Source organism: Gorilla gorilla, chromosome 22 (genome assembly GCF_029281585.2).
Source record: "Gorilla gorilla gorilla isolate KB3781 chromosome 22, NHGRI_mGorGor1-v2.1_pri, whole genome shotgun sequence".
Lineage (NCBI taxonomy): Eukaryota > Metazoa > Chordata > Mammalia > Primates > Hominidae > Gorilla > Gorilla gorilla.
The window spans coordinates 30,479,467-30,500,008 of NC_073246.2; the positions used below are offsets into that span (position 1 = coordinate 30,479,467).

General features: G+C 37.9%; 1 protein-coding gene across 3 annotated transcripts in view; it reads right to left on the reverse strand.

The window, feature by feature from the left end:
• Nucleotides 1-5,826: 5,826 nt before the first annotated feature.
• The window catches only part of HEMK2 (HemK methyltransferase 2, ETF1 glutamine and histone H4 lysine), a 307,782-nt gene continuing 293,066 nt past the window's right edge, over nt 5,827-20,542 (reverse strand). For 2 of the 3 annotated variants that reach the window (XR_008674874.2, XR_010132451.1), the window contains one exon: nt 5,827-8,821. The gene's annotated coding sequence lies outside the window, so the exon portion shown is untranslated. Of the gene's footprint in view, nt 8,822-11,696; nt 11,771-20,542 lie in introns of all 3 variants that reach the window. The other variant, XR_008674873.2, reaches the window with a different exon arrangement.

Below are 20,542 nucleotides of genomic sequence, written 5' to 3' on the forward strand. Positions count from 1 at the left end.
CCACCCGAATATTGCGCTTTTCAGACCGGCTTAAAAAACGGCGCACCACGAGACTATCCCACACCTGACTCCGAGGGTCCTACGCCCACGGAATCTCGCTGATTGCTAGCACAGCAGTCTGAGATCAAACTGCAAGGCGGCAGCGAGGCTGGGGGAGGGGCGCCCGCCATTGCCCAGGCTTGCTTAGGTAAACAAAGCAGCCGGGAAGCTCGAACTGGGTGGAGCCCACCACAGCTCAAGGAGGCTTGCCTGCCTCTGTAGGCTCCACCTCTGGGGGCAGGGCACAGACAAACAAAAAGACAGCAGTAACCTCTGCAGACTTAAATGTCCCTGTCTGACAGCTTTGAAGAGAGCAGTGGTTCTCCCAGCACGCAGCTGGAGATCTGAGAACGGGCAGACTGCCTCCTCAAGTGGGTCCCTGACCCCTGACCCCCGAGCAGCCTAACTGGGAGGCACCCCCCAGCAGGGGCACACTGACACCTCACACGGCAGGGTATTCCAACACACCTGCAGCTGAGGGTCCTGTCTGTTAGAAGGAAAACTAACAAACAGAAAGGACATCCACACCGAAAACCCATCTGTACATCACCATCATCAAAGACCAAAAGTAGATAAAACCACAAAGATGGGGAAAAAACAGAACAGAAAAACTGGAAACTCTAAAACGCAGAGCACCTCTCCTCCTCCAAAGGAATGCAGTTCCTCACCAGCAACGGAACAAAGCTGGATGGAGAATGATTTTGACGAGCTGAGAGAAGAAGGCTTCAGACGATCAAATTACTCTGAGCTACGGGAGGACATTCAAACCAAAGGCAAAGAAGTTGAAAACTTTGAAAAAAATTTAGACGAATGTATAACTAGAATAACCAATACAGAGAAGTGCTTAAAGGAGCTGATGGAGCTGAAAACCAAGGCTCGAGAACTACGTGAAGAATGCAGAAGCCTCAGGAGCCGATGCGATCAACTGGAAGAAAGGGTATCAGCAATGGAAGATGAAATGAATGAAATGAAGCGAGAAGGGAAGTCTAGAGAAAAAAGAATAAAAAGAAATGAGCAAAGCCTCCAAGAAATATGGGACTATGTGAAAAGACCAAATCTACGTCTGATTGGTGTAGCTGAAAGTGATGCGGAGAATGGAACCAAGTTGGAAAACACTCTGCAGGATATTATCCAGGAGAACTTCCCCAATCTAGCAAGGCAGGCCAACATTCAGATTCAGGAAATACAGAGAACGCCACAAAGATACTCCTCGAGAAGAGCAACTCCAAGACACATAATTGTCAGATTCACCAAAGTTGAAATGAAGGAAAAAATGTTAAGGGCAGCCAGAGAGAAAGGTCGGGTTACCCTCAAAGGGAAGCCCATCAGACTAACAGCGGATTTCTCGGCAGAAACCCTACAAGCCAGAAGAGAGTGGGGGCCAATATTCAACATTCTTAAAGAAAAGAATTTTCAACCCAGAATTTCATATCCAGCCAAACTAAGCTTCATAAGTGAAGGAGGAATAAAATACTTTACAGACAAGCAAATGCTGAGAGATTTTGTCACCACCAGGCCTGCCCTAAAAGAGCTCCTGAAGGAAGCGCTAAACATGGAAAGGAACAACCGGTACCAGCTGCTGCAAAATCATGCCAAAATGTAAAGACCATCGAGACTAGGAAGAAACTACATCAACTAATGAGCAAAATCACCAGCTAACATCATAATGACAGGATCAAATTCACACATAACAATATTAACTTTAAATGTAAATGGACTAAATTCTCCAATTAAAAGACACAGACTGGCAAGTTGGATAAAGAGTCAAGACCCATCAGTGTGCTGTATTCAGGAAACCCATCTCACGTGCAGAGACACACATAGGCTCAAAATAAAAGGATGGAGGAAGATCTACCAAGCAAATGGAAAACAAAAAAAGGCAGGGGTTGCAATCCTAGTCTCTGACAAAACAGACTTTAAACCAACAAAGATCAAAAGAGACAAAGAAGGCCATTACATAATGGTAAAGGGATCAATTCAACAAGAGGAGCTAACTATCCTAAATATATATGCACCCAATACAGGAGCACCCAGATTCATAAAGCAAGTCCTGAGTGACCTACAAAGAGACTTAGACTCCCACACATTAATAATGGGAGACTTTAACACCCCACTGTCAACATTAGACAGATCAACGAGACAGAAAGTCAACAAGGATACCCAGGAATTGAACTCAGCTCTGCACCAAGCGGACCTAATAGACATCTACAGAACTCTCCACCCCAAATCAACAGAATATACATTTTTTTCAGCACCACACCACACCTATTCCAAAATTGACCACATACTTGGAAGTAAAGCGCTCCTCAGAAAATGTAAAAGAACAGAAATTATAACAAACTATCTCTCAGACCACAGTGCAATCAAACTAGAACTCAGGATTAAAAATCTCACTCAAAGCCGCTCAACTACATGGAAACTGAACAACCTGCTCCTGAATGACTACTGGGTACATAACGAAATGAAGGCAGAAATAAAGATGTTCTTTGAAACCAACGAGAACAAAGACACAACATACCAGAATCTCTGGGATGCATTCAAAGCAGTGTGTAGAGGGAAATTTATAGCACTAAATGCCCACAAGAGAAAGCAGGACAGATCCAAAATTGACACCCTAACATCACAATTAAAAGAACTAGAAAAGCAAGAGCAAACACATTCAAAAGCTAGCAGAAGGCAAGAAATAACTAAAATCAGAGCAGAACTGAAGGAAATAGAGACACAAAAAACCCTTCAAAAAATCAATGAATCCAGGAGCTGGTTTTTTGAAAGGATCAACAAAATCGATAGACCGCTAGCAAGACTAATAAAGAAAAAAAGAGAGAAGAATCAAATAGACACAATAAAAAATGATAAAGGGGATATCACCACCGATCCCACAGAAATACAAACTACCATCAGAGAATACTACAAACACCTCTATGCAAATAAACTAGAAAATCTAGAAGAAATGGATAAATTCCTCGACACATACACTCTCCCAAGACTAAACCAGGAAGAAGTTGAATCTCTGAATAGACCAATAACAGGAGCTGAAATTGTGGCAATAATCAATAGTTTACCAACCAAAAAGAGTCCAGGACCAGATGGATTCACAGCCGAATTCTACCAGAGGTACAAGGAGGAACTGGTACCATTCCTTCTGAAACTATTCCAATCAATAGAAAAAGAGGGAATCCTCCCTAACTCATTTTATGAGGCCAGCATCATTCTGATACCAAAGCTGGGCAGAGACACAACCAAAAAAGAGAATTTTAGACCAATATCCTTGATGAACATTGATGCAAAAATCCTCAATAAAATACTGGCAAACCGAATCCAGCAGCACATCAAAAAGCTTATCCACCATGATCAAGTGGGCTTCATCCCTGGGATGCAAGGCTGGTTCAATATACGCAAATCAATAAATGTAATCCAGCATATAAACAGAGCCAAAGATAAAAACCACATGATTATCTCAATAGATGCAGAAAAAGCCTTTGACAAAATTCAACAACCCTTCATGCTAAAAACTCTCAATAAATTAGGTATTGATGGGACGTATTTCAAAATAATAAGAGCTATCTATGACAAACCCACAGCCAATATCATACTGAATGGGCAAAAACTGGAAGCATTCCCTTTGAAAACTGGCACAAGACAGGGATGCCCTCTCTCACCGCTCCTGTTCAACATAGTGTTGGAAGTTCTGGCCAGGGCAATCAGGCAGGAGAAGGAAATAAAGGGTATTCAATTAGGAAAAGAGGAAGTCAAATTGTCCCTGTTTGCAGACGACATGATTGTTTATCTAGAAAACCCCATTGTCTCAGCCCAAAATCTCCTTAAGCTGATAAGCAACTTCAGCAAAGTCTCAGGATACAAAATCAATGTACAAAAATCACAAGCATTCTTATACACCAACAACAGACAAACAGAGAGCCAAATCATGAGTGAACTCCCATTCACAATTGCTTCAAAGAGAATAAAATACCTAGGAATCCAACTTACAAGGGATGTGAAGGACCTCTTCAAGGAGAACTACAAACCACTGCTCAAGGAAATAAAAGAGGATACAAACAAATGGAAGAACATTCCATGCTCATGGGTAGGAAGAATCAATATCGTGAAAATGGCCATACTGCCCAAGGTCATTTACAGATTCAATGCCATCCCCATCAAGCTACCAATAACTTTCTTCACAGAATTGGAAAAAACTACTTTAAAGTTCATATGGAACCAAAAAAGAGCCCGCATTGCCAAGTCAATCCTAAGCCAAAAGAACAAAGCTGGAGGCATCACACTACCTGACTTCAAACTATACTACAAGGCTACAGTAACAAAAACAGCATGGTACTGGTACCAAAACAGAGATATAGATCAATGGAACAGAACAGAGCCCTCAGAAATAACGCCGCATACCTACAACTATCTGATCTTTGACAAACCTGAGAAAAACAAGCAATGGGGAAAGGATTCCCTATTTAATAAATGGTGCTGGGAAAACTGGCTAGCCATATGTAGAAAGCTGAAACTGGATCCCTTCCTTACACCTCATACCAAAATCAATTCAAGATGGATTAAAGATTTAAACGTTAGACCTAAAACCATAAAAACCCTAGAAGAAAACCTAGGCATTACCATTCAGGACATAGGCGTGGGCAAGGACTTCATGTCCAAAACACCAAAAGCAATGGCAACAAAAGCCAAAATTGACAAATGGGATCTAATTAAACTAAAGAGCTTCTGCACAGCAAAAGAAACTACCATCAGAGTGAACAGGCAACCTACAACATGGGAGAAAATTTTCGCAACCTACTCATCTGACAAAGGGCTAATATCCAGAATCTACAATGAACTCAAACAAATTTACAAGAAAAAAACAAACAACCCCATCAAAAAGTGGGCAAAGGACATGAACAGACACTTCTGAAAAGAAGACATTTATGCAGCCAAAAAACACATGAAAAAATGCTCATCATCACTGGCCATCAGAGAAATGCAAATCAAAACCACTATGAGATACCATCTCACACCAGTTAGAATAGCAATCATTAAAAAGTCAGGAAACAACAGGTGCTGGAGAGGATGTGGAGAAATAGGAACACTTTTACACTGTTGGTGGGACTGTAAACTAGTTCAACCATTGTGGAAGTCAGTGTGGCGATTCCTCAGGGATCTAGAACTAGAAATACCATTTGACCCAGCCATCCCATTACTGGGTATATACCCAAAGGACTATAAATCATGCTACTATAAAGACACATGCACACGTATGTTTATTGCGGCATTATTCACAATAGCAAAGACTTGGAACCAACCCAAATGTCCAACAATGATAGACTGGATTAAGAAAATGTGGCACATATACACCATGGAATACTATGCAGCCATAAAAAATGATGAGTTCATGTCCTTTGTAGGGACATGGATGAAATTGGAAACCATCATTCTCAGTAAACTATCGCAAGAACAAAAAACCAAACACCGCATATTCTCACTCATAGGTGGGAATTGAACAATGAGATCACATGGACACAGGAAGGGGAATATCACACTCTGGGGACTGTTGTGGGGTGGGGGGAGGGGGGAGGGATAGCATTGGGACATATACCTAATGCTAGATGACAAGTTAGTGGGTGCAGCGCACCAGCATGGCACATGTATACATATGTAACTAACCTGCACAATGTGCACATGTACCCTAAAACTTAAAGTATAATTAAAAAAAAAAAAAAAGAAAAAAAAAAAAAAAAGAAAAGAAATACTAAAAAAAAAAAACAAAAAAAAAAAAAACAAAAGAAATACTCATGCTATCGGAATCTTTGTAGAACAAGATTTCTCTTTTATATCTCTTGGAAATTCTTACTACAGATATGAGAAATATTTGAATTGAGTGTTTAAGCTGTGAATAATGTGATCATCATTTCATGATCACATTAATATTAATTCAGTGTTACAAAACCATGTATTTTCTTCATTTTTGTTTCACTTCAGTTATCTTAATAAACTGATCTGCCTAGCTCAGCGTTCCTTGACAAGCTGTGAATGTTTTAAATTACTAAAACTATACTTAAAATGTCTTCTACAGAATACAGGGCAGAGATTTATTCTTGGGAAGAATATCCTAAGGGAAAAAATGTTGCTTAAAGTAGTTCTTGTAGAAGAAATACTTTTGAGCAGATCTTTTAAAAGATTTTAATTAATTTAAAATCCAGTAATTAACCAGAAAAAATATTTGAAAATGATGCAACATAAGTTTTAAGCACAAAGCTCATTAAAAAAATTCTAATTTTCTTTTAAGACTCTCTCTTTTTAGTTATTATTGGGTTGATTCTATGTGCCTGATATCAACCCTGTGTTCTTTGATCTGGACAATTCTTCAAGCTAGTTAACTAGTCATTTTTCAGGACAGTAACACAAAGAGAAAGAGAAAATAATTGATATTTACTGAGTACTTACTTAACACTTGGGCTTCTACCAAGCACTTTTACATGTATATTTTTATCCACATGGTCATAGAGCACTGAGCTTAAGAAACCTGGATAAGATTAGGTGAAGCCAGAGTACAAAATAAGTATCAATAGATATAATGAGATTTATTATAAGGTATTATAAGGTATGGGCTCACACGATTATGAAGGCAGAGAACCACCACGATCTGCATTCAACAAGCTGGAGACCCACAAAAGCCAGCGGTGTAATCTGAAGGCCTAAGAGTTGAGCAGAGAGCAGGAGAAAACCAATGGCCCAGTTCAAGCAGTCAGGTGGAGAGCGAATTTAACCTTCTTCCTCCTCTTTGTTCCATTTAGGCCCTTGACCAGTTGGTTGATGCCAGTGGTGGACTGATTAAGGCAGATGGCTCTGTTTCACTCTGCTTTTACCCAGTCTACCAATTCAAATACTACTCAGTTTCAAAAAGACTTTTACAGATACACCAGAAATACTGCTTGACCAGCTATCTGGGCATCCTGTGGCCCAGTGAAGTTGATACGTAAAATTAACCATCACAATCACTGTGGATTTTTTTTTGTCTTTTTAATTGAGGTATTATTTACATCCAATAAAATGCAGAGTTCTCTAGTATATAGTTCAATAAATTTTGACAAATGTATATCCCCACATAACTACCACCCAATGAAGACACAGACATTTCCATCAATGTAGAGTTTCCTTCCTTCCTTTTTCCAGTCTATCTCACTCCATACTGCCTCAGAGGTGGTTGCCTCTGTTTTTATTTCTGTAATGTTACATAAAGAGAACCACATAGTATGTTCTCCGTGTTTGTTCTTACACTCAACATAAAGTTTCTGAAATGCATCCATGTTGTTCCACATATAGGCAGCTTGTTCCTTTTATCATTGAGTGGTACCCTTTGTATGATCACACCACACATTGTTTAATTATTCACCAGTTGATCCATATTTGGATTTTTTTCCGTTTGGGGTTATCATGAACAAAATTGTAATGAGCATTCTTGGATAAATTTTTTATGAGTATATGTTTTCATTGCTCTAATATAAGTACATAGGAAAAGAATCTCTGGGTCATATTGTAAATATATGTTTAATGTTATAAGAAACTGCCAAACAATTGCCCCAAGTGTTTGTACCATTTTATTCCCCAACCAGCATATATGAGTTCCAGTTGCTCCATGACTCTGTCAATAGTACTGTCAGCCCTTTTAATTTCAGCCTTTCTTGGGGTTAAGTGCTATCTCGTTGCAGTCTTCAGGAAAATACATTTCCTTGAATACTAATGATATTGACTTCCTTTCCATGAGTTTATTGGCCATTCATAAATTTCTCTTGTGAAGTATCTCTTTCAGTTTTTTTCCCTATTTTAAATTAGGTTTGTCTTTTATTATTGAGATTTGGAATTTTTAAAATATTCTTAATACAAGTTATTTGCCAGATATATGTATTTTTAATATTTTTCTCTATATGTCTTATCCCCATTTTCTTAATGATGTCTTTGATAAATAGAATTTTCATTTTTATAAAATTCAATTTATAATTTTTTATGGTTTCTCTTTATTAATCCCATTTAAGAAATCGTTGTGCCATGATTATGAAGATGCACTCTAATGTTTTTTCCCAGAAGCTCTGTAGGTTTAGCTTTTACCTTTCTGGGTTTGTTTTGTTTTGTTTTTTGAGATGGAGTCCCACTCGTGTCACCCAGGCTGGAGTACAAAGGTGCAATCTCGGTTCACTGCAACCTCCACCTCCCGGGTTCAAGCAACTCCCCTGTCTCCACCTCTCGAGTAGCTGAGATGGGAGGCGCCTGCCACCACGCCTGGTTAATTTTCATATTTTTAGTAAAGATAGGGTTTCACCATGTTAGCCAGGCTGGTCTCGAACTCCTGACCTCAAGTGATCTGCCCGCCTCAGCTTCCCAAAGTGCTGGGATTACAGGCGTGAGCCACTGCGCCCAGCCCTAGCTTTTTGGTCTATGATTCCTCCCAAATTAATTTCTGTGAACCATTACCTTAAGATGTTGAGATTTAATGTCCAGAATCTCATTTGTTCACCTTTGAAAATTAAGAAACCCTGGCACAGTGTTGAGTGGAGCCACTTACCTTAATAGAAAGTAAAGCTCACATACATCCATAATGAAAAGCAGAGACCAGCACAACCATAGTCACTTGACAGTTTAAAAATCCAAGGCCAGGATCTTCTCAACTCAGGCCCACTCACTTACTCCACAACATACTTCTTCTTTCCTCAGCATCTACTACTTGTGCTGGGACCTTGGTCTTCCCATTGTTCATGTCATTCTTTTCCTCACAGTTCCCATTCTTTTCTCCCTGAAATAAAGAAATTTCAAAATATACCATGTTTCATGAAAAAGACAAAAACATAAAATTACCTTCAGGAAGATATATTTTGATATAAGTTTTCTTTATCCATAAGAAATTAATAGATTTGCAATAAGCATTGATATTCTGGGAAATGAAACACCCTTGTTTTGCCCACCTGACAACTCTTTATTTCCAAAACCCAAGACCCATCCTCAACAATTTATTTTACTTAACAACATATCTAGGGTTGCCAGATAAAATGCAGGTTTCCCAGCTACATTTGAATTTCAGTTAAGCAATAAATAATTTTTAGTATCTATCCTAAATATTGACCTTATATTTTTTAAAAAAGTGATTTATCTGAAATTCAAATGTAACTGTACATCATGTAGTTTTATTTGATAAATCTGACACCCCTACCCACATCCAATTCATCATTAAACCCTCTAAATCCTACTTCCTCAATATTACCCAAGTCAGTCCATTTATTTCTATTTCTAGTACCCTTACTTTTGAAGAAGACACCACATTTATATCCAGATTGTTCTAATGATCTTTTAATTGGCTCCCAAACTCCAGTCAAAACAACCTTTACTCTCTATTAAAGCTAAAACAATTTTTTCAAAACAAATCTGATTGTATCACACCCCTTCCATTGTTTCCATTAATTTAAGATCAAGTCTAAACTCCTAAACTCAGCTGTCATTGCTATATCCTATCTCTAAACAATCACTGTTTTGCACTCTGCATACACTCCAGCCATTTTGAAAAATCTGTCAGGCTCCTGGAAAAGCTTAACTCCGCCCTTGGTTTCCAATATTTACATATAAATTTTTTTCTATCTAAAGCATGCTTTCAGCCAATAACATAAATCTCACTACCCCTTTCTGCTGAACCTAAATCTTTTTGCCCTCAGATAGAAACATAATTTTCCCTTCTCCTGCTCTGCTCTGATTCAGCTGTCCATAACAAGGTTGTAATCACCTCCTATTCACCCTTCTGGTGAAGGAAGGATTTCCACCCTCAGGTGATGGTGATGGTTGAACATCCAACACCTGAAACAGGACAGATGATATTGACAGTACTTGTTGGTTGCATATAATCACAGACCAGTGGAAACAGATGAACCACACAGGGCCACAGGGGGGTTTCACTGGGGAACAGAGTGAACAATCAGGAGGTGTGCGAGGCAGGTTGAGGTGCCCCCCTGGATCCCATGGGAGGATCACATTGGCTCATTTGAATTATCATATGGACTGGCAGGGAACTGAAATCTTCTACTCAGGGATAAGCAGAAACTGTCCCTGGTTTCCTTGTTAAAAAGGGTTGTTTGATAGGGGACCTTATCCATGGGAGGAAAGTGAGGAGGGAAATTTGTGGCTAAGCCATTCAAGGCCCTCCCAGTTTTACTAGATGTCAAGGCAGCACACGTAATATTGGGACTTAATTTTAGCCACATAACTAATAAATTTGTAAGTATGTGCAACGGCTCACGCTTGCTTCCAGAATGGCACCTAAAAAACAGATTTACCTCTCCCCAAATTCAGACATGGAATTAAATGTAATGTCAGAAAAATTGTCCAAGAGTTGGAAATGGGAAAAAAAGGTTCTTTTGGTGAAGTTATGGACTCCAGAGGTTATCGGATTCTATTGAATAACATACTTTTGATTGTATTTGTAACAATTAGGCTATTTGTGAACTCGGTAGGGGTAGAAATCAAGTTGTAGAAAATGGATGGTAATGCAAGTGATTTTTGTCCATATCAATGCAAATGAATTCTGTTGGTAGAAATATTCATTTCCACACTGCAGATGACCCTAAACATATGTCATTACATTATATTTTATTGCCTTATAGACTATTAACCAATTTTGAATCATACAGTAGCAAATTTATTTCAGCATTCTTGTGTGTATGTGTTTATATATACACGTGCATATGTATTTAAGATATATAATTGTATATTCTTCAAATTCTTCTTTGAACAGGTTTGAACCTCTTATTAGTTTCCTCATTAAGGAATTTAATAAGACCTTTAATGCATGTTTGTATTTTCATGAGAGTCATTATTTTACCTTTCTGGAAGTTATACTTCAGCAACCATGCTTTAAATAAACCATGATTTAAAATAGCTGTCTTAGAAAAAGAAAATAAAAGTATACTTAAATGTAGATGTCTATTTTTTATGTTTTTATTAATTTGTAAATTTAAAATAATATATATTTAAGAGAGCTAAGTAAACATATCATAATACAAATAGAATGGAATAGGAATGACCCATGTCAAGGCAGTGTGGCAATTTTTACCTATTCAAAATTGTGCATATTTGTTTGTCCGATTTAACACCAAGAGCATTAGCCTGGATCCAATTCCTTGCTCAGCAATGTTGAAAAATATTACCCTTGGGGCATGCAAAGGGCCCCAGTTTTGCTTTCCTATATATTCAAAGTTTGACTGCTCACTCTGGTGACTGAACTTTCTGTGAAAAAGCTTAATTCCCAAGTTCTCCTCATCGTGTAAGCAGCTTACATCATGACTAAAAATTTCAAGCATCAATTTGACTGACAAAGCATAAAAGAAGGGAGGCAGTGAGTTTTCTGGTGCAAACAGATGTCAGATCACAATTCTGAATCTCTAAGAGATCATTAAGAAATCTGACAGTAGGCAAAAAGTGAGATTTTCTTGTCAAAAGTAAACACCATCAATTTCTGAATATAGTTGACAGGTGACTTGGCTTCTACCACTTTGTACACTTCTTACGTAACTGAGCTGGTGAGAAGCAGTGTCTGTAGGCAGCAGGTGGGCAAAGATCCTCTAAGAGAAGCAAGCCATTCTCCCACTCCAGCACAAATGAAAGAAAGACCCTAGAAATGTACTCACTTCACAGTCTCTTGGCCTGTTCCCATCATGACGGGGCTCAGAGAGTTGGGCAAGGGGCAGTTCTCTACAGAGCCCTGCAAGAAAAGGAATGCAACCTGGGAGAAGGGCTAGCACGGGCAGGGCAGAGCTCTCCAACAAGTGGCTCTCTGGATCCTGTTTAGCCTCCCACCCCACTCCCCACCCATTTGAGCAAAACAATATTCCCTGGCTTCTGGTGCACCATCTCAGCCATTTTTACCAAGTTCAACTGGCTTGGCTAAAATGAGAAACGTTTAATGCACTTAAAAAAAAAAAGAAGACGAAGAAGACGAAGCAACAGCTTTAGTATGCACAGTGAAAGTGCCTGCCCTGTTCCCTGCAAAATTAATGAAAAGAAAATATCACTGAAATTCACTACACACTCAGCCTCCTCCATGAAACTCCCTCCAACCCAATAGTCAACAATTATCCTCCCCAACCTGGATAGCTAAAACACTTATTGTCTCCCCTGCCCTTTCTGCTGTGTGCATATCCTGTTCCTGTTGTGATTCACAGCTTTCTGTATAGGTGTTTCCCTTCCCAACTAGAAAGCAAAGTACTAAAAAAACCTGGGAAATCATGGGTTGTGCCTCTTATATCCCCAGTTCCTAGTATGGCCTTGATCAGGATCCATATTTAAGCAAATAAGGGTTTAATAATGATGAATTTACCCACACCCCCATTGCCAACGTGAATAATGGCCTTTGTTCTGGTACCCATGAATCTTATTTTTTTTAACTTTGGAAAAATGGTAAAGGGTCAGTATCTTGTCCCTTAATACCAAAAATAAAGGCCCTTTTGTCAAGCAGTTTCACTGTGCACTGGTTACTACCTTGTCTGAATCTGGTGAGACAGAACATACTTATTCATACACGAGTTATGTGGAGTGGATTCATTATCAGTTTGGTGCAAAAGTATGGCTTTTTTTTTTTTTTTAAACAGCTAGGCAGCAAGGAACAAAAGAAGCCTAGGATTCATTGTTAGCAAGTCCCCTGAGACTCAAGAAAGGTACCCAGGGCAGAAGGAGTCTGGACTGAGCATGGTACAATTGCACCACAGCTGAGGGAAACTTAACAGCAGCCCACCCTGGGTTACATACCTCAAGGGCAATGTCACTGCACTAAAGCTTTGAAGGAATATACTGCTTCCAGAGGAAAGAGGAACAAAGCCTGTTCTTCCTGAGCAATTTCTCCCTGACTCAAGATGTGATATTCCCTAGGAGAGACAGGGAAAAGGCCTAGATTGTTCCAGGCAGCTGCTTTCTATCTCAGGGTATTGTATTCCCATTCCCAGCACATTCTAGTTAGTCTTGAGAACTACAAGCAAGAAAGCGGTAAAAACTAGGTTGGTTTAAAGCCACCTAGAGAATTGCCCTGAACTTTTGTTATCCTGCCAAATTAAAAAGGAAAATTGAATCCAATGATCTTAGTAAATTCTGGAATGCAGTGTGAAGCTTGCAATGGCTGATACATTTTAAAAGGGGGGAAAATGTTTAAAATGCCTTAACAGTTATGACTGACAATGTAGATATAATCTTTCACTATGTTCCTAAAGACTAGAGGCAGTATTTACAAAATGCAAACTGTATTAGTCTAATTTTTATGCTTTTTCTTATTATATTATAACCAGCAGAGTGTGATCCAAATTAACTGAAAAGGAGCCACAAACACTGAAGTGGTTATTTCACCAGTTGGGATTAGTTTATTGCTGAGGGTAATGGAAACTGGAATAGCAAAGGACTGAGCTATTCAGTTTTCTGTTTGGGGACCACTCAGTTCACACAGTTTAAACTGAAGCTGACACTTTAAATGAATTTATTAGTCTCGCTTTGTTCCAGGACCAGACAGTAGTCCAGCTCACACTCATAGACATCTCTGGTCTAAATAATTTAATCCAGAAGGGATATATTAATATCATTTTTTTTCTCAGATGGTAAGCTTTCCAAGGCCAGTTCTTTGATTTGATGTTATGTTGTCACTTGGAATTGAAACTTCCACTTAAACCACCTGTGGGGAATCAAGTATGTTTTACCAGTAACATATTATTCTGAAAATTGTGTATCATGGCCTTCAGGGTGAGACTTTTATAAGACAGAGGAGTCACCCTCTAAAGTTCTGCAGAGGGTCTGCCAGGGTTCTCAGTCTTAGAGCAAAACATTTAAAGTGAGAAGGAAGCCCTCCCAGAGGACTAAGAAAATCAAATTAAGAGTACATAGTAGAGAATACATTAGGAAAGATTGAGAGGAAATACTATAATCAGTAGCTTTTTTCATACAAAATAATTTATTTCATTGACTCCAAGATACACAATTATTGATATCTTATAAACAGTAGCAGCCAGGCTGTTGTCACAATGTCATTGCCATTGTCTACATATAAATAAATTTGGTGTTTTTCCCTGATGGTATAAAAAATCAGCCAGCAAACCACCTAAGGACTACTTGAGGAAGAAATATGAATCCTGGTTGTTATCTGAAAACCTTTTATACTAGTTGATAATATCAAGACAGTACAACCATCAGGGTTTTACAGAATGGGTGTCATTGAAAGAGAATTTCAGAGACAATAGAGGAATATTCTAAAGAAATGTGGTACTATCAATGCTCTTGATGACATAGTGATATTATTGGAAAAACAGTATCAATGAGACTGAGTCAAAAGCTATTTCTGAAGAGTTGCCATCTGAATGTGAAAGCATTTTTAAAATACTTTGAACAATTTATTTTATTTTTTACATAGCTAAAGAATTATATAAGATGAAAATACATTTCTAAATATGAAAGAGATATTTTAATGATTATAAAATAAAAATTCTAGGTGAAAAGAAAGCATTACTACATGATTCAATTGGAAGTGTTTGTTAGTAGTACATAAAATAACGGAGTTTCTTCCAATAGATGGTGTCTTAATTTAATGACACACAATGGCTGTAGATTATTGAGCAAAATGGCAAGACCCAAGCCAGAAACCCCTTCAAGAATTCTGTCCTCTCTTTATCCAAAGCATGCAGACCTTGTGAAAAGTCCTCCCTGCCCTCTGGTCACCACTGAATGAGAAAGTCTGAGGTCATTAAGGGGATCACAGAAGAACACAGACCTTGAAATAGGGCTACGTCATCAAAATGAACATCTGAATAAAATCATTTCCTGAACACGTCGTTTCAGGTTTTGCATAAATCATGGCGCTCAAGAGTGTCTCATCATTTTAATTCTATTAAATGATTTCAGAGAACACCTCTATCTTTGTACCATAATTGGAAGTCTTGTTAAGACAGGTGTGTTTAGCACCCTTGCCCAAATTGTGCAGCAATGCATGGTTCTGTGAATGATTTCCCTTTGATATCATTAAGTTGTTATCATAAACAAGTGCTATTTTATGCTCAAGAACAGAAAGCATAGCATCTACACCCATACAGCTTAGTAGTCACATTAACAGGACTTTACTCTTTCACTCTCTGTTAATATAACTTTACTATTTCAGGAGTATAAAAGTTTCTAATCACTTTATTTTTCATTCTAGGATCATCTTGAAAGGTCCTTCAAATTTTCAATAGAAAGAATCAAAAGAAAATGTACAGGAGTCTCTGAAAGCTACATGCCAAAATCCTCAGAGTGCACACCAGTCTTAAACAAATATATCACAGCCCTTATCCAGTCCTAACCTGTACTGAAAAACTCACCTTAAACTAGACTTCACAGTCTCAAAAATATTCCAATTTTGCCCTTTCCAATCTAGGATACTACTAAAATTCTCTCAAGGGAGTTCTTTTCTTACCCTCGTAAGAATAAACTCAATTTTGACTTATCAACAGTTAATTTTGGCCATTCAACACAAAAGATAATTTTGTATGAATTATCAATAAATTAGGGTGTCAGGAACTTGAATTTAAGTTGTAAAGATTTTATTTACAAGAGCAAATCAGTAATAATGGAATCAGTACTTACTAGTACATTGGGGACAGTTATAGTTCTGCTCATAGCTTCTGAGTATAATTGAGGAAGATAAATAATTAAATTAATTCATTATCTCTAAAGCCAGTTGAAGAATTTCTGTTTATAATAATATCTTAGATCAAAGTCTTTCTAAAATATATCTCAAAAATGTCAGGAAAGCAAAACCTTTTAATTTAGAAGAAAAGCGTATAAGAAAGTAAGTGGGGTCACATCTCATTAAAGTGAAAACACCACTCCAGAAACGAAAGTTCCCCACACTATCAGGATGTCAAAAAGGCCTGGTGGAATGGTGATCAGTGGGTCCAGGGGAGCAGGGTACTGTGGACTAAGCCTTGGACTTGGGCGGAGTAGGAAAGCAAATTGGAGACAACCCTATGTAAAGCTGGGGCTGATAGAGAGCTGCACTATAACGGAGAGGGTGAAATTGATGAAAAAGGGCACAACTGAGATAGGAAGCAAAGAAAATCATCTGTCTCTCCAAAACAAGAGAACTAAGTCATCTACCATGACACAAATGTCTACTATGTACCAAAGAAAAAGCCAAAGCTGAGAATTTTAGTTAAAAGTGGATATGGATAGCACCCATGAATACTTGGCAGAAACAAAGACAACTCCTTTCTAGATAAAAATATCTTCTACTCAAGTCTCACAGGACTTAGAGGTGATTGCCAGTATATGCTCACAACTTTCTTAAAAATCAGAACTACCAGCACTTTGGGAGGCTAAGGCAGGTGGATCACCTGAGGTCAGGAGTTCAAGACCAGCCTGGCCAACATGGTGAAATCCCATCTCTACTAAAAACACAAAACTTAGCTGAGCATGGTGGTGCATGCCTGTAATCCCAGCTACTCAGGAGGCTGAGGCAGGAGAATTGCTTGAACCTGGGAGGTGGAGGTTGCAGTGAGCCTAGATTGTGCCATTGCACTCCAGCCTGGGTGACAAAGCAAGACTCTGTCTAAATAAATAAATAAATAAATAAATAAATAAATATCAGAAGTAATCCAATAAATATATTACCTTCAGTGAAAATCAGCTGAAACACCAAACCAGACCCATAAAGGCTTCAGGTATTGGAATTATCAGATAAAGAACATAGAGTACCTATGTTAACATGTGTAAGGAAATAGAAAGATCAAAACAAAACTACAAAAAATGACAAGGCAGACTTTTTAAAATAAAGAATTTCTAGACATAAAATTATAAAACTAGAATTTCAAACTCAATGGAAATATAAAGCAGCAGATTACACAAACCTGAAGTGGAAATTAGTGAGTTGGATGACATATCTGAAAAAGAGTATATGGACAATATGAGAGAAAGGTTAAGAGACATGGAGGAAAGAGTAAGAAAGCCCAATATTTGTCTATTCTGAGCTCTAGAAGTAAATTATAGGGAGAATGGGGAAGGGGAAACATTAAAAAAGAAAATGGCTAAAAATTTTACCAGATTATTGAAAGACATAAATCCTCAGATAAAGAAGTCCAATAAATCTTGAATAAAACAAATTATAATATAACCATATTGAAAGGAAGGAAGAAATCATAAGGCATAGATAGTTTAATCCTCCACCACAATAATATCCAGTAAGTAGATATTCCCTAAGATTCATGAATTATAAGATGGCAGGATGCACATATTATTTATAACACTAGTGATACACAAATGCTAGGCGAAAGATAGATTTAAATGTTGCCCCTGGGAAAGATCTGGGAGCAAGAAAGTGGTGGGATAGAGAAATAGTGCATTCGCAATAAGCATCTTTGCGATGTTTGAATTTCTAAACCAGGATCATGCATTAAAAATTAACTTAAAAAAAACTTAAATTAGTGGAGCTAAACATTATGCATATGTTTGTGAATAAAAAGGCTAAAATTTTCTATCACAGTTTTCAAAGAAAAAGTCTTATGCTACCATAAAAAAATTGAAGAGGAATCCATATCTGTCTTTTCAGGCTGCTACCACAATATCTTAAACTGGTGTTAAAAAAAAGCAAAATGAGAACAGCAAAATAACTTAGGTTATTTCTTGCAAATACCTCTGATAGTCATAAATAAAGCTTAAGCTGTCTTCCAAAAATAGTATAAGATGATTGCTTGCTACCAGTCCTCTGCCATCTTGAAACCCCCATTGTAACAACAAATCACTGCAAATGCTAAACAACTACCTCATTTGCATTTTATAAGCCATCCTATAACTCCATGCCTCTGAGTTTCCTCTTATCACTTTCATCTAAGGATTCCTGGTTTGCAAACTGTTCTTTTGTATCCACAATAGACTTTTAAAACTTTCAATTGTATCTGATTTTATTTTTGACACTGAGTAGAGTATAAATAACAGAAATTTCTTGTTTACAGTTCTTAACACTGGACAGTCCAAGACACAGACTCTGGTAGAGTCCATGCCTGGTGAGAGCCCACTTTCTGGTTCATAGCATTGTGTCTTCTCACAGGGGGGTGGTGAATGAACTCCCTTGGGCCTCTTTTATAAGGGCATTAACCCCACCTATGAGGGCTCTGCCCTTATGACCTAATCACCTCCCAAAAGGTTCTACCTTCTAATACCTTGGGATTAGGATTTCAATGTACGAAATGTGAGAGGGTGCAAACATTCAGACCATAGCAGCATCTGTATATTTTGTGCAAAAATAAAATATTTATGATTACAAAAAACTAAATCCAAGAAAACCCAGTAAGAGATAGTTTAGCCATAAAAGATAAATTAGCAATCTAAAAATTGCAAGCTATCCTATTTTATAGTAACACATGGGAAATGGAGTAGGCATATCAGACAAGGAAATAAACAAAAAAAATACTTCAAACCCAGGCTCTATGATCCCACAATGCTTGCTCTAAACTACTCACGCCAATTTTTACCAAGCCTGATGTTTCCCTTGGAAGATTCAGTCACCTAACCTGGGTTGTGGGTTGTATTAAATTGATTTTTTATTATATTACTCTAATCCTTATAATAGTTGTGATATATTTATATGGTAAATTATAAATATAATAGATTAATTGGTTGGTTTTTAAACAAATAGATTAGTTCATTGATCTACTCCTGGTGATACAGAAAGTATGTGAAATTACTGTTACAAATTTCTAAGACGCTCATTAGTAGTAGGCAACCTAAAAAACTAATTTACTACATGGGTAAGCCACCTTTTCCTTCTGGCATAGGTTATTTGTTCTTCCTTTCCACAAGTTTCCAGTTGTGGTTACTAATGGGTGTGTTCAGCCCCATTTCTTAATAATTTACTGTTATCCCGCTAAATGACATTTTCAACTATCTACAAATGCCAGTGGAGTTGGATTTTTTTAATTTAAAAAATTGATCTACAGTCTGTCATCTCTTTACTTACTATATAATGAAGATTCCAGAAATTCAAAATGCAAACCGAATGTTCAGAAACTCTTCTAAGCCCAAATAGATAAATAAATGATCAAGTTTTATTGACCATCATAGTCCCCTAGAGGTGACTCATTTGTTTGCAGAGATTAAAATAGCATACTTTGGTATTCTCCACATGCAGATATACACAGAGAGCATTTTGGTCAAAAGACAAGGAAAAGTATGATGTTGCAAGACAACTTGTATGCCAACCCCAGCTGCAGTTGGCGGAAAGATCAGGACTATTAAATGCAGGGGTGTTCTCTCTTCCTCCCCAGTGAGCGTCTGAAACTAATATAAGCTCTTGAATAGCTAAACATTCATAGATTTCAAAAGACAACTTCTTAGATCTTTTAAAGGTAGACATAAATTATGTGGCAAATAAAATTCACACATTGTAAAAAGAGACTCTCCACATTCTTGAAGTAATATTTAGGCAAAGTGAAAAAAAAGTGTTGTAAGAAAGCTGATTTGGGGCACCAAAAAGGCCTATCAAGCTTCTTGCTCTACCCATTACTTCATTTAGTGGAAACTGTCACCCTCACACTACAGGCTCTGCCCCAGGAGCAACTGTAGGCAGTTCCGTACATATTGATGGTTTATTCCATAACAGCTACACATCTTTTCTGTGACCCAATCCACCTGATTGATCCAGGACAGCTAAGGGCTGAAAATTTCAAAGTTTGTCATCCCACTCAGTCGGTGACCAGGATTTAACAGAAGTCCTGCCCAATCAGAGATGACGATAAGCAATTTACCTGATCAGATTGTTGGAGTGGAGAATTCAAACCAGAAACAAAAGAAGAAAGTCAGTCAATTGATAAAAGGTACAAAAGTTGAAAAACATACAAAGAAAGAGCAACATAGATGTAATGATGCAATAGAAGCCATGGGTGAGACAGAAGAAAAGAGCTAAAAGGGTCCAGGTGCGGTGGCTCGTGCCTATAATCCCAGCACTTTGGGAGGCTGAGGAGGTAGGATCACAAGGTCAGGAAATCGAGACCATCCTGGCTAACACGCTGAAACCCTGTCTCTACTAAAAATACAAAAAATTAGCCGGGCATGGTGGTGGGCGCCTGTAGTCCCAGCTACTCAGGAGGCTGAGGCAGGAGAATGTCATGAACCCAGGAGGCAGAGCTTGCAGTGAGCAGATATCGCGCCACTGCACTCCAGCCTGGGCAACAGAGAGAGACACTGTCTCAAAAAAAAAAAAAAAAAAGAGTTATTGAGCCATACAAAATCATCTCAAATTACTATCCCTAAGTGAAAAACACCAGTCTGAAAAGATTACATACTATATAATTTCATTTATGTAAACTTATAAAAAAGGCAAAACATTATAGTTGATAAACAGATCAGTGGTTATCAGGCTGTTGAGGAGAGAGGAGGGTTTAATTGGCAAAGTACAGGCAATTTTTTAGGGAAGTGAAACTATTTTGTATTATTCTGTATTGAGGTATACATGACAATATGTATTTATCAAAACTCA